General features: G+C 53.0%; 1 long non-coding RNA gene across 1 annotated transcript; it reads right to left on the bottom strand.

Annotated features, from left to right (window-relative positions):
* Window positions 1-867: 867 nt before the first annotated feature.
* Window positions 868-13,265, bottom strand: LOC142924767 (uncharacterized). Its single transcript, XR_012941848.1, has 4 exons — window positions 12,473-13,265; window positions 11,291-11,411; window positions 9,810-9,949; window positions 868-8,623 (listed from the first exon to the last, which is right to left on the bottom strand). It is a non-coding gene; the product is annotated as an uncharacterized LOC142924767 (long non-coding RNA).
* Window positions 13,266-13,728: the final 463 nt, after the last annotated feature.

Genomic DNA, 13,728 nt, shown 5'->3' on the forward strand with positions numbered 1-13,728 from the left:
TTACGAACCCGCTCAGGATAGATATATAAATAAATAACAACGTGCGCGCCGCATCCGGCCCTAACGCTGGCAAAATCAAATGGCGAGGGACGACGGCATGCGTGGTGACGACCCTGGCTGCCACGTGTCCGGCGTTGGCTGCCACGTGTCCGGCGTAGGTTGGTGGTCACCGGCTAGGCCCCCCATAGATGTCCGATGTGCTTGGGTTTCTCTTTCCCCCAAATCTCTACTGGTTGTGCCAACGTGCGGCGTCAACGTCGGACATCTCTGTGCCTGAACAACGTGCAGGTGCACGCAGCTCTCCCCCCCCCCCCAAAAAAAAAAAACCCGCATCGGAGAGCGAGTGCGTTCCTCGAGCCCAGCTCGGAGCAGAATATTAACTGCGGGAGCGACGTCTTGCATCACCGGGTTGAGTCCTGGGCGTGACCGAGTGACTTGAGTGGAGGAGCCGACAACACAAAGACATATCCCCCCACACCCCACCCCATGTATCGCGTAGAACCTTTGACGGGCAGTTGAGACAGAGTGCTCCTTCGGGCGCCACGGCGCGCGAGGGAGTGGTAGGTTGCTCACCCGCACCCAGCCACCTTTGTCTCCCAAGCACTTAAGTTTACATAGCACCCAGGTGCTCGATTTAAGGTCGAGGTTGGAGGCCCAGGGTAACGGCTTGGCGCCTTCTCGTCGCTGATGTTGACCGCGGGCGCGAAATTCAACTCGGGTGGCCAGGATTGTGGCGCTTTGCGCGAATCACTGCACCACCACTCCCCCACAGCGCGCGCACGCACACAGAGGGGATAACGTGACACGGTCTGACCCCGTGACGCGTGGGATCTCGGGGGATAATGAAACACTCGGGGAAAAAAATCATTACTGCCTGTACTTTTATTCTTATCATTATTTGCGGTAAGTTTATTTTTTTTTAATCAACCAAGTAAACATTCCAACGTTAGGCCAACGTCGGCCCTTAACCGTTCCACCTGTTTACCGTGGGACAACCACTCACACGTTGCACATTATGCACCGTTTCTTCATGAACCCAATTTGTCTTAAATAAAAATACTTTACAAAAATAGATTTACAATTCTACACGAACGCATCGAGGGGGAAAGCCCGTAGACAGATAATAAACGGAGTCAACTTAAAAAAAAATCCTAAACCGTTCACGACGATAAACAGTGTTGCAGTTAAGAGCACATAAATAAATGAGAGCCGTCAGATTTTTTTTTCCCGACGTTCTTACGGTAAATGGGAAGAGTGGTGCAAGGCACGAGGTTTAACAGTCGTTGACGAGTCTCATGTGGACTGCTCCGGGGGTAATTGAGAAGGGGTGCCGTGGATTTCCTCCCGGTGGCGAGATGTTGACGACCTCGCCTGGTATACAGAAGGTCGTGGGTTCGATCCCGACCCAGAGGCCCTGGACAGATTTAACACGATGGCTTTCGCGACCAATATCATCCATTTATGGACGTTGTTTTGGCTTAGATCGCGCAAATATAAATGCGACGTTAAACTACCCGACACAGCCAATTCGTAAGGTGTGTCAACAACTTTGGCTGTCGCCTGATGATGCTGGTTGTAATAACCGGCGAAACGTCGTAGTGGAATCGTAAATGTTGTGGGTTTACTCCCCAGCACACCGGTGTGCTGAACCAGTAACGAATTGCTATGTTTTGTGTACGTGACAAACCTTACTAATTGGCTGTTGTGGGTGGTGGCGGAATTAACGACACATTTACGCGATCTAGCCCAGAAAAAAATCCCTCTACGTATATTTGGAGTTCAAATGTCCTCTCTCCCTGCGGTGGTGTGGATTTTTCTCCGGTTTTTTCCTCTACATTTAGAAATATGCGTCTGAAGGTATTTGACTGCTATACAGTAGATTTCCACGTGATACGCCACTTCGTTGAGCTCTCATTTGTGGCCAGGTCGCTTCTGAAAAAAAGAGCTACATCGCTCAGTGGGCCTTTCTTGGTAAAATAAAAAATAAAACATTGTTTAGATTAGCTTAAACTGCACGCCTATCTCGAGACAGCCTGCGTGTCGGTGGGCGAGTCGATCTGGGATCCGTGCTCTCAGGCCAAGGCGTCCCCTGGCTAAGCAGTCACGCGTTCGTCCCACCGGTGTTGTGATGCCTTTACGCTGGGGCCATTTTAGGATCATCGGTTTTCGCGTCATGATACCAAAAAAGAATCGAATTTGTTACGTATTTTCTTCGATCGTTTGCATCGCTCAAACCCTAGTCTATGCGAGAGATGATTAACGCCAAACTTAATAACGAATCTTCGCTAAAATCTCAGCACCCGGCTCTTGGATTCATTTTTCCCTTCACCACCACGACCACCATCTACCGGCGCGATACACGTCACAATGCTCGCTTCCATCTTGCAAAAAGTCCAGACTGCTTTGCGCGGCTGGGATGTCACAACTGTAGACCGCTCCGCAAAATTGCGCGGTTTGTTTTGTTTTAGCGGTGAATTCTCATTCCTGTAGGGCTATGTATCAGAGTGCAGCGTCAGATTGAGTTACATCCAACTTCATGTGTTCTACTCACTCCAATACAGCTCGTGTCATTTATTTATTTAACTTTTAAAAAATGTTGTAGGAGTATCAACCGGATACTCAACTAGTGACTAGTGAGAAATCTTTGCTTTTGTTCTGACCCAAGAAAACCTTAGCCAAGTCTCAGAACTCCTTGTTGAGATAATGAACAACAAAATATGATTTTGATTTAAAGCTTTCGTAACTTGCAGCGATTCATATTCTTGGTTCTTTCGGTAAAGTCACGTAGAAGGGAAACAATCAAATAATAAAAATATAAACAATTACATTCTCACCACGTTTCGACTGCAACACAAGCAATCATCATCATCATCAGGTGTGAAAACCACAGTAAGAAATTTTGAAAAAAGTGGCTAACGTTAAAAAAACCGCCACTTTTTTCAAATTTTCTTGCTGTGGTTTTCACACCTGATGATGATTGCTTGTGTTGCAGTCGAAACGTCATGAGAATTTTATTGTTTTATATTTTTATTATTTTATTGTTTCCTTCTACGTGACTGTACGAAAGAACAAAGAATAACAAAATACATATAGTAATTGTGTCTGCCCACTGCTGGTTCTGTTCGGTTGGGGAGTGTACGTGAGAGCAGGATAGGTTGAGATATCTATTAAACTAAACAGTTTTTTTTACATGACCAGGTAAGGCCCACTGAGCTACAGTGAGGGAAAAAAAGTATTTGATCCCCTGCTGATTTGTACGTTTGCCCACTGACAAAGAAATGATCAGTCTATAATTTCAATGGTATGTTTATTTGAACAGTGAGAGACAGAATAACAACAACAAAATCCAGAAAAACGCATGTCAAAAATGTTATAAATTGATTTGCATTTTAATGAGGGAAAAAGTATTTGACCCCCTCTCAATCAGAAAGATTTCTGGCTCCCAGATGTCTTTTATACAGGTAACGAGCTGAGATTAGGAGCACACTCTTAAAGGGAGTGCTCCTAATCTCAGCTTGTTTCCTGTATAAAAGGCACCTGTCCACAGAAGCAATCAATCAATCTGATTCCAAACTCTCCACCATGGCCAAGACCAAAGAGCTCTCCAAGGATGTCAGGGACAAGATTGTAGACCTACACAAGGTTGGAATGGGCTACAAGACCATTGCCAAGCAGCTTGGTGAGAAGGTGACAACAGTTGGTGCGATTATTGGCAAATGGAAGAAACACAAAAAAGTGTCAATCTCCCTCGGCCTGGGGCTTCATGCAAGTTCTCACCTCGTGGAGTTGCAATGATCATGAGAACGGTGAGGAATCAGCCCAGAACTACACGGGAGGATCTTGTCAATGATCTCAAGACAGCTGGGACCATAGTCACCAAGAAAACAATTGGTAACACACTACGCCGTGAAGGACTGAAATCCTGCAGCGCCCGCAAGGTCCCCCTGCTCAAGAAAGCACATATACATGCCCGTCTGAAGTTTGCCAATGAACATCTGAATGATTCAAAGGACAACTGGGTGAAAGTTTTGTGGTCAGATGAGACCAAAATGGAGCTCTTTGGCATCAACTCAACTCGCCGTGTTTGGAGGAGGAGGAGAAATGCTGCCTATGACCCCAAGAACACCATCCCCACCGTCAAACATGGAGGTGGAAACATTATGCTTTGGGGGTGTTTTTCTGCTAAGGGGACAGGACAACTTCACCGCATCAAAGGGACGATGGACGGGGCCATGTACCGTCAAATCTTGGGTGAGAACCTCCTTCCCTCAGCCAGGGCATTGAAAATGGGTCGTGGATGGGTATTCCAGCATGACAATGACCCAAAACACACGGCCAAGGCAACAAAGGAGTGGCTCAAGAAGAAGCACATTAAGGTCCTGGAGTGGCCTAGCCAGTCTCCACACCTTAATCCCATAGAAAATCTGTGGAGGGAGCTGAAGGTTCGAGTTGCCAAACGTCAGCCTCGAAACCTTAATGACTTGGAGAAGATCTGCAAAGAGGAGTGGGACAAAATCCCTCCTGAGATGTGTGCAAACCTGGTGGCCAACTACAAGAAACGTCTGACCTCTGTGACTGCCAACAAGGGTTTTGCCACCAAGTACTAAGTCATGTTTTGCAGAGGGGTCAAATACTTATTTCCCTCATTAAAATGCAAATCAATTTATAACATTTTTGACATGCGTTTTTCTGGATTTTTTTGGTTGTTTTTCCATCTCTCACTGTTCAAATAAACCTTTCATTAAAATTATAGACTGATCATTTCTTTGTCAGTGGGCAAACGTACAAAATCAGCAGGGGATCAAATACTTTTTTCCCTCACTGTATGTAGCTCTTTTTCAGAAGCGACCTGGCCGAAAATGATAGCTCAACGAAGTGGCTTATCACGTGGACATTTATAGCAGCCGAATACTCTGAACGCAAGTCGATTCTTCTCAATGTGGAGGGCATAACAGAAAGACCCGGTGATAAATCCACGCTACCACGGGCACGAAATACAATCTCCAAATAAATCGGCGTCAGGGTCCAGTTCAAAACCACGACCTCCTGTATGCCAGGCGACGTAGTTAACATCTCGCCGACCCGCCCCTGAAGCAGAGCTGCGAGCCAACCAGTGGGGTCCCTCCTGACGAGGTTGGGCCAATTCGTTCTTGGATTTGTATAGAGGTCGCAACAGCCAGCGACTTGCATCCGACACACGCGAATCAAACGCACGCGGTGCTGCATTCCTGCCGTCCCGATCCGCGAGCACTCCCCTCCAGCATCAAAGCAGTGGGGCTTTGATTGATGACCCGGCATTCACCGAATTCACTACTCAACGGCGGTCAGTCGCCCACTCGTCATTCTCTCATCGCTGCTACCACGATTACTGACCCGTAAACTTAACTCATTGATTCCTCCCCGCCATGCCGAGGACTCGGTCCGCCAATCGGAATGTTCCATTTGATGCGCGCTCAAACACCGCCACCACCACCACAACAGGTCACAACAACGCTTCTCTCCTCACCCCGCTGGCCGAAGGAATCCCCTCCCATTCGTTTCGATTCCCCCAGCATCCTTCTAACCGCGCTTACTCCCACAAACCTGTCAACTCGTCCTTTCACACTTTCAGTTGTGCTGTTTGTAAGCTCGTCGCTTGGCACTCTGTGCCTTTGGGCACTGTGCTCAGCAAACAACTGCGATTTAAAAGAACATCAAGGAAAACCATTCACTTGTTGTTGTTTGGCGACTCTTGCCATGAGGTTAGAACTCCGGCTCTCTGCGGTTCTTCTGGACAGGACCGCGTGCGAAAATCTGCACTGCTGAGACAAAGACAAAGGTCCCCCGTATAGCCTTGACATACTTTATCAACCGGTCCTGAGCCTCTCCTGGGTCGACTCGGCCACAAATTCATACCTGGTGCGGTGTGAAAACGCACCGCCGCTAGGGAGACAAAGGCGGCCGGGCGTGGTGCTCGCCACCCAACCACCCTCGTGTGCCATTGCCGACCTTAAGAGGTGCTACTCGCTCACAGCACTTGCCCCGACAGTCTGCTACAGACTATACGGGGGATCTTTGTATTTGCGTGTGTTTTTTTTTGCGGGGAAACACAAGCGTGCGTGCGTGCGTCACGTTACTCTGGCGACGTGAGATTGCTTAGCGGTGGCGCAAGATTGAGCGCTGGTTCGGGGGTGTGCATCGCGTGACAGACCGCGTGACTCTCTTGTCACCCAGATGCTGGCTGCTACTGACAAATGTACTTGCGGGCCCCATTGTTAATCCACTGCTGGACGAAGGCTTCCCCTGTGCCCGTAGCAGTCATGGGGGTGGGGGGGGGGGGTTGCTTGACCGTAGTGGACCACGCTGGTCGGTGCGGGATTGGTGAAGGACCGAGTCGGATTTCGCTCGACGCTGCAAGCGGTGGCCGGTACGTGAACTCTGGAACGTGGCCGAGAAGTGAACTCGCAATGCGCCAACTGCTGCGCCGCCGCTCCACCCCCTGCCGATCAACATGAGGCCGTGAATGAATCTGCCGAAGGATACTCTGATTAAGCCACTGCCACCCGCTCCTCGAATGTGGCAACTCGCAAATTAATCGAGCGACCACAATTTGTATGATCACATGAAGCATTAAATATGTAAATTATTATATCTTATTATTATTATAGTGCGTTACTAAGTCATCATCATCAGCCATTGTCTATCCACTGCTGGATGAAGGCCTTCCTATGTCGATCATGAACACGCTTTATTTGCTAAATTACTCTATTTCTATTTTCCTGGTGAAGGCCCACTGAGCTTTGTAGCTCTTTTTCAGAAGCGACCTGGCCACAAATGATAGCTCAACGAAGTGACTTATCACGTGGAAATGTCTAGCACTTTTCCAAATGCGAATAATAACCCGGAGAAAAATACACGCGACCACGGGGAGGGAGAGACACGCAAACTCCAAATATACAGCAGCAGGCGCCAGGATCGGAATCGAACCCACGACCTCCTGTATACCGGGCGAGGGAGTTAACATCTCCTAGCCACCGTGGCGGTCCGAGTGGTGCTGCTTGCCATCATTCACCCAGGTCTCCCGAGGGCTCGCCCGGCCACACCGCAATAATCAACTCGTCGCTAAACTCCGCTGCGCATTGAACAGATCCGATTGTCGAGGTGCAAATCGCTCAATCCTCGTGACGTACATTACACCCGCGGCTTTGCTATGCACCTAACGCTATGGTGCCGTATTCGATGTGCGGTGCATAACTTTGCCGGAGGCGTTTAAAGCTCCTTCTGGTGCAACAAGACGCGGTTTGGACTGTGCGTGTTTTACACACAGACACACGCACACAAAGAGAAACATCTCCCCCCTGTAGTCTTGATAGACTGTTGGGGCAAGTGCTGTTAGCGAGCACGTATGAAGGCCGGCACGGTATACGAGGGGGTAGGTGGCCAACACCACACCCGGCCGCCTTTGTCTCCCTCGTGGCATTGTTTACACACCGCACCAGGTACTCGTTTTGAGTCTGAGTAGACCTAGGGGAGGCCCGGCACCGGTTCAGATAATGGTCACTGGTGTTGGCCGTGAGCGGGAATCGAACCCGTGTCGCCAGGATCGTAGTGCAGCGCGCTCACCGCTACACAACCGCTCCCCACAACGGGCACACAGACGACACGCACGCACACATACACACACGTAGTCACGTCGTGTTGTTTGTCCGCCAATAATGAAACGTGCCGTGCCCTACAAAAAAATGTGAATGACGACAGGAAATAATCACGGAACTCGTTGGCGAAAGTTCACCTCCAAGTGAAAGCTTCATCTGCCGCACGGATCGTGATCTTGTAAAGGTACAGGTGCAGCAATGTCTTGCTCTCTCCGCTGCTGGTGGAAGGCCCCCCCCCCCAAATTGGAGAGAGCTTCAGAGAAGCTCACCGCCCCTGTAGATGGTATTCGGCCTACTCTTTCATGCGGTCTAGACATGTTGGTAAAGGTGGGAGTGTCCACATTTTACCCCACCGCATGCAACAGAGACCTGCAGAGAATCCGCACCTGGAGATTAGCGAGGTCGGCTACGCATGGAGCGAAAGAAGCTCAACATACACACACACACGCATGCATGCGTGTGCGTGTGTCTGCATACTCTCTACGACGGTATTCGGCCTACTCTTCTGCACTACCCAAAACATAATCAACAAAGGAAATCCGCACATCGTCCGCTACGGGGCTACGCTCCCAGTGCGCAACGTCGAAGGACATTAACTTATTTGTGGTATAAATACAAAGTACGCGTATAGGATATGGCGCGAAGTTCCAACTTTGCTCAAACAACAACAGCGAAACAGAATCCCGCTAATCGGCATAAGACACCGTGGACAAAGCTAAGTCGTGCATCGTGCGTGGGTGCAAGACGCAAACACTTTGGCCCACATCGCCTTCCCTCTCCCCCCGCGTTTAATTTATCAGCTTCATGTCTGTCTCGCTCGCTGCGCCTTTCTTCAAATTCGCCCAGTGGGGACGGGTCAGAGTCACCGACTCTCCCCCCCACTCCACCCCCCACCAACTCTGCCTGCAGCTCGGCGCGAGGTGTTTCCCGTAGCAGGGTCTTGGCCCAGAAGCCGTGACCCGGACCGCTCGTATCACACCTCTCCGTACCTGCGAAAACAAAGAACGCGACCACACCGCATCAAGCAGGGCGGTGGTGCTGGGTGTGGTGGTTGTGGCGGTGGTGCTGGGTGTGGCGGTTGTGGCGGTGGCGGTGGGGGTGATGGCGCTGGTGGTGCTGGGTGTGGTGGTTGTGGCGGTGGTGCTGGGTGTGGCGGTTGTGGCGGTGGCGGTGGTGGTGGGGGTGATGGCGCTGGTGGTGCTGGGTGTGGTGGTTGTGGCGGTGGTGCTGGGTATGGCGGTTGTGGCGGTGGTGGTGGGGGTGATGGCGCTGGTGGTGCTGGGTGTGGTGGTTGTGGCGGTGGTGCCGGCGCTGGTGGCGGTGATGGCGGTAGTGCTAGTTGTGGTTGTTAATGCGGCGTTGGTGATGGTGGTGGTGGTGGCGTTGGTGCTAGTTGTGGTGGTTGTGGTGCTGGTGGGGGTGGTCGCGGCGGTGCTGGCTGTGGTGGTTGTGGCGGTGGTGGGGGTTGTAGTGGCGGTGATTAAGGTGGTGGCGGCGGTGGTAGTGGCGGTGATTTTCTCTCCCGTCCTTCATCGGTGTGCTACTCGCTAACAGCACTTGTCCCTCCAGCCCGTGAAGGCTACACGAGGGTATCATTGCCTTTCTTTGGTGCCGGCGGTGGTAGCTACGCTGCTGCGCGTCGCTGCCTGTAACCCGGCACTGTGGAGGCAGCAACGAGGGTTCGTAGATCACCGCACACACGGACGTTGCGATAACCACGTGGGCGTGGAGGAGGAGAAGGCGGTCCAGCAAAAACAAAGGTGTGGACTCCACCTGTTCCCTCTGTTTGGGATAGAGAAGTGCTCTTCACTCATTTTCAGAGGGCGGCGTGGAGAGGGGGGGGGGGCACCTTCGCCGATAAGACGTCGTCAGAGAGAGGGCCGCCACGCATTTAACACCTTTGGGGTTTGACAGCAGCACGATGATGCCCGGGGGGTGTTTTCAATCTTTGCGTATTGTCCCGGGGGGGGGGGGGGGGGGGGGGGCGCACTAAAGGCCACAAGGGGTCGCCCGTGGCCTGCGGTGCCTTTGCAATGAAGAACACCGGGATAGAGCGTTGCCCCCTTTCGCACACGTGGGGAGGGGAGGTGATGAGACGCAGAGATTTGCAGCACAGGGTGCGGAGGAGAAGGAGACGGAGGAGGAGGAGGAGGAGGCTGCTGTGCGAATTTGTACCGAGGAGGTCGAGGAAGTGCGGCCATCACCTCTGCGGACGGAGGGGCGGCTTTGGAGGGATCGCTATCCGGGCCAACATCTCCTCCAGGAGGTTGATGCGCACCGCCATGTAGCAACTCACCAGCACCAGCAGCAGGACGCTGCGCACGCACGCACGCACAAACCACGACAGAGATGAAGATCTCCCAGGTAGCCCGACGTAAACTGTCGGGGCAAGTGCTGCTGGCGGCTACCTAATCAAGGCCGGAATGATGCACGAGGTGGTGGTGTGGTCAGCACAACGAGCGGCCGCATTTGTCTCTCTCTCTCTCTGTCCTGATGGGGTTTTTTTTTTTTTTTTACAAAATACACGAGGTACCTGAGGCTGAGTCAACCTGGGAGAAGACGGGGAATGGCCAGTACAGGCCGCACTTGCCACTGATCCTCGCTTCCCATGATGGGGAATCGAACTCGGGACGCCGGGTTCGTAGCGCGGCGCGCTATTCATTACACCGACTCCCTTCCCCCCCTGTCAGTACAAACAAACACCAGCCTCCATCCACCAGTGGGACATCACCACACCTCCCGTGCCAGGCTCGGCGTGGTTTGAGGCCACGCACGCGCGCACACACACACACACGGAGTACAAAACAACAGAAACAGCTGCACCGCTAGAATTCCGAGATGAGCAACAGCAGTCCGAGCAAACAAGCGCGGACGCCGTTTGTAAACTCTGCGCTGAGCAAGCACGCGCGGTGGCATTCCTCATCACGACGGGCGGCGAGGCGGAACGCCTGCCCCTGTTTACCACGGCAATCTCCATCGCATCTACGGCGATAACATTAAAATACACACACACGTCAAAGGCACACACACACACACGTCAAGGCAGAAAGACAAAGACCCCCGTATAGCCTTAATAGACTGTTGGGGCAAGTGCTGTTAGTGAGCACCTATGAAGGCCGGGACGGTACACGAGGGGGTGGGTGGGTGGCAGGCACCACGCCCGACCACCTTTTTCTCCCGAGTGGTGATGTTTACACACCGCGGCGCAAAGACACACACAGCCATCAAAAGTCATCTTACCTGGAGTACCAAGACACTCGGGCACTGGGGCACCAGGGCACCAGGGCACTCGTGCACCCAGGGAATTAGGGCACTCGGGTACTGGGGCACCAGGGTACCTGAGCACCAGGGCACTCGGGCACTGGGGCACCAGGGCATTAGGGCACTCGGGTACTCAGGCACCAGGGCACCAGGGCACCGAGTGCTGTGGAGACTCCGAGTCGCTAGGGTTACCGCATAGGGGGCACGTGTTCCTCACTCATTTTCAAAGAGGCGCCCCACTTTCGCCGATAAAGCATCATCAGTGTGCGAGGGCCGCCACACATATGAAACCTGGTGGCCGCACGCCAGGGTCCACACCAAAGGCTACCAGGGGACCGCCAGCGGGCCGCGGGGCCTCGCAATAAAGGACACTGCCGTAAGAGGATGGTACTCACATGAATAAATAAAGCCAGAGCAGAGAAAGCGAGCGCTTCTTCCCCGCTGGGCCGGGGTCCGTGAGCGCGGGGCACGGCCACCCGGGCGGGCCCTTCGCGTGGCCGTTGCACCTGGGGGGGTCTGCGACAGACAGACAGAGAGAGAGCACACAGAGAGAGAGAGAGAACCGCCACGTTCGCGGGGCCCAGAGCCAACGCTACGCGCCTCCCATCGCGGTCGCGCTTACTGCCTCCGTGAAGCTGTGTGCACGTGGTAGGTTGCGTCGTCGTGACCATTATTGCTGTTGTTATAATAATTTAAAATAAATTATTTCTTTCATATGGCTGTTGATGTAGATGCAGAGCAGCAGCCAAAATTTCGCATTCAGGTGGTCGAGCCGGACAACCGCACCAGGAACACGATGTCTCCGTCGTGTTTGTGGATCGGGAGTTGTGTCGTTATTCGTTGTACGGTCTGTTCTGGATGACCACTTTCCATTTGTGCATCAGGTATCCGCATCTGCCATGGTGTGTGCAGTGGACGCGGTTTAGGGCGGACCGTGAGCTTTTGTCGAAGATCAAACGCAGAGGGATGTTCTGCGTTGGATCCTTCACAACAAAGTATTTTTTGTTCGAGTCAAAGACATTGAGAGGTTCGTGCTGAGAAGCTCAAAGTGAGAGCGCCAAGCTGCCACGTCTGAGGTTCTGGGTTCCAATCCAGGCAGCGTCCCATGAGAACACCGTGTGTGCTCAACGGTGGAGAGTTGAGATGGCCTCAGCCCGACCGGCCAGTGGCTCTATGGATGGGGGCGGGGGAAAAAGCGGGCACATTAAAATTTGGTTCTGCACTAGAAATGTTGTTCAATCATTTTGGGCCGTCGTGCTGTGAAGGCTCTCGGTGGCGGAGTGGCCGGCCGTGCGGCGGGTTTAGTATGGAGGGGGTGCGGGGGGGGGGCGGTGAGAGGACGTGGGGGGGGGGGGGGGCCGACGGCGTTAAAAGATTTACCTTCCATTTCTTCAGCGTGGCAGAAAGTAGAGCCACGCAGCCGGTCCGCATTTCACGGGTGCAGCACGTCGAGAAAAAAAATAAAATTCCTCACCTTCCTTCACAAATACCTTAATCACGGCACCCTGGCGGTGTTTGATGGGTGGGGGGGGGGAGTGGGGAGTTGGATGCATCGCAGGCATCCGAAGCTCGCTCACCTCTGCCCGAGTTGCCGCTCTCGGCGCCGCGGGTCGGCGAGCCGTCCTCGCTGTCGGATCGCGGCGTGCTCCCGCGTCGGCCGCCGTCTGAGTCGTCGTCCTCGCCGTCGCCGTGGCGCGACGGAGCGCGCCGTCTGAGTCGTTCCCGAGAACGACAACGCGGAGCGAAATCAATTTGACGATGAAATGTTGTCGTTTTGTTGCCAGGGAAGGCCCACCGCTGAGCATGTGGGATAGCTCTTTTTCAAGCAGCGACCTGGCCCATCGCGAATGAAAGCTCAACACAGTGGCGGCTCATCGTCGTCACGTGGACATGTAGAGCAGCAGCCGAATTCTCTGAATGCTTGAGGTCGAGTCTAAATGTGGAGGGGTGAAACCGGAGGACCCGGAGAAAAATCCACGCGACCGCGGGGAGCGAGAGACACCGCAAACTCCAAATACACAGCAGCAGGCGTCAGGGTCGGGATCGAACCCCACGACCTCCTGTAGACCTGCCGAGGTCGTTAACATCTCACCACCGAGGCTTGCACATTGTGACGCCTCTAGGCGGAGGGGGTTTTTTGTGGGGTGGGGGGGAGGGGGTGGTGTGAGTCATTGTGACCCCGAGTGGCAGAGTGGCTGAGTAACCACGGTGGGGTACGCGGCTAGCAGACGAGGGAGAGGCAGTGGCTGCGGCGATGATGATGATAATGATGACGGCGGTGTTTCGATATTTATACCCGAGGTGTGAAACGAAAAAGCTCCGCGTTTGTCGACGTCAAAGGTGACGACGCTGCCAAGGGCAGGTATCTGCTTCGTCTCATGAGAAAACATTTAAAATCGATGGGGGGGGGGGGGGAAGTGACGCTGTGCCTCGCCAATTGCAGCCACGGCGGTAATTGGCAGAGTTCTGTGGCTGGGTGCGGTGGAGCGAGCGGCTCGTAAGCGAAAGGTTGGGAGTTCAAGTCCTGGTCATAGATGGTCGACTCAGCCCATCATCCCTCCTCGGGGTCGATAAAATCGGTACTATTTTGTGCGGATGTCAACGGTGGTTATCTGATGTTTTCGAGACTCGTCCTTGCCATAGTAATGGGGAATTAACACCGCTTCAATGCTCATTGGAGCAGGAAACCACGTTGACTTGTTTTGACACGTGGCTACAAAACACACGCCGCAGCAGCTACCATCAGCGTAACAACACCTCCGATGAGGGCGGTTGGCTACGTACGGTGCGAAAGAAACCCAACATGCATACGTGCAACACCGCAGCTTTGTGA

Source organism: Petromyzon marinus, chromosome 1, assembly GCF_048934315.1.
Source record: "Petromyzon marinus isolate PM22_M1 ecotype Great Lakes invasive population chromosome 1, UKy_Petmar_22M1.pri1.0, whole genome shotgun sequence".
NCBI lineage: Eukaryota > Metazoa > Chordata > Hyperoartia > Petromyzontiformes > Petromyzontidae > Petromyzon > Petromyzon marinus.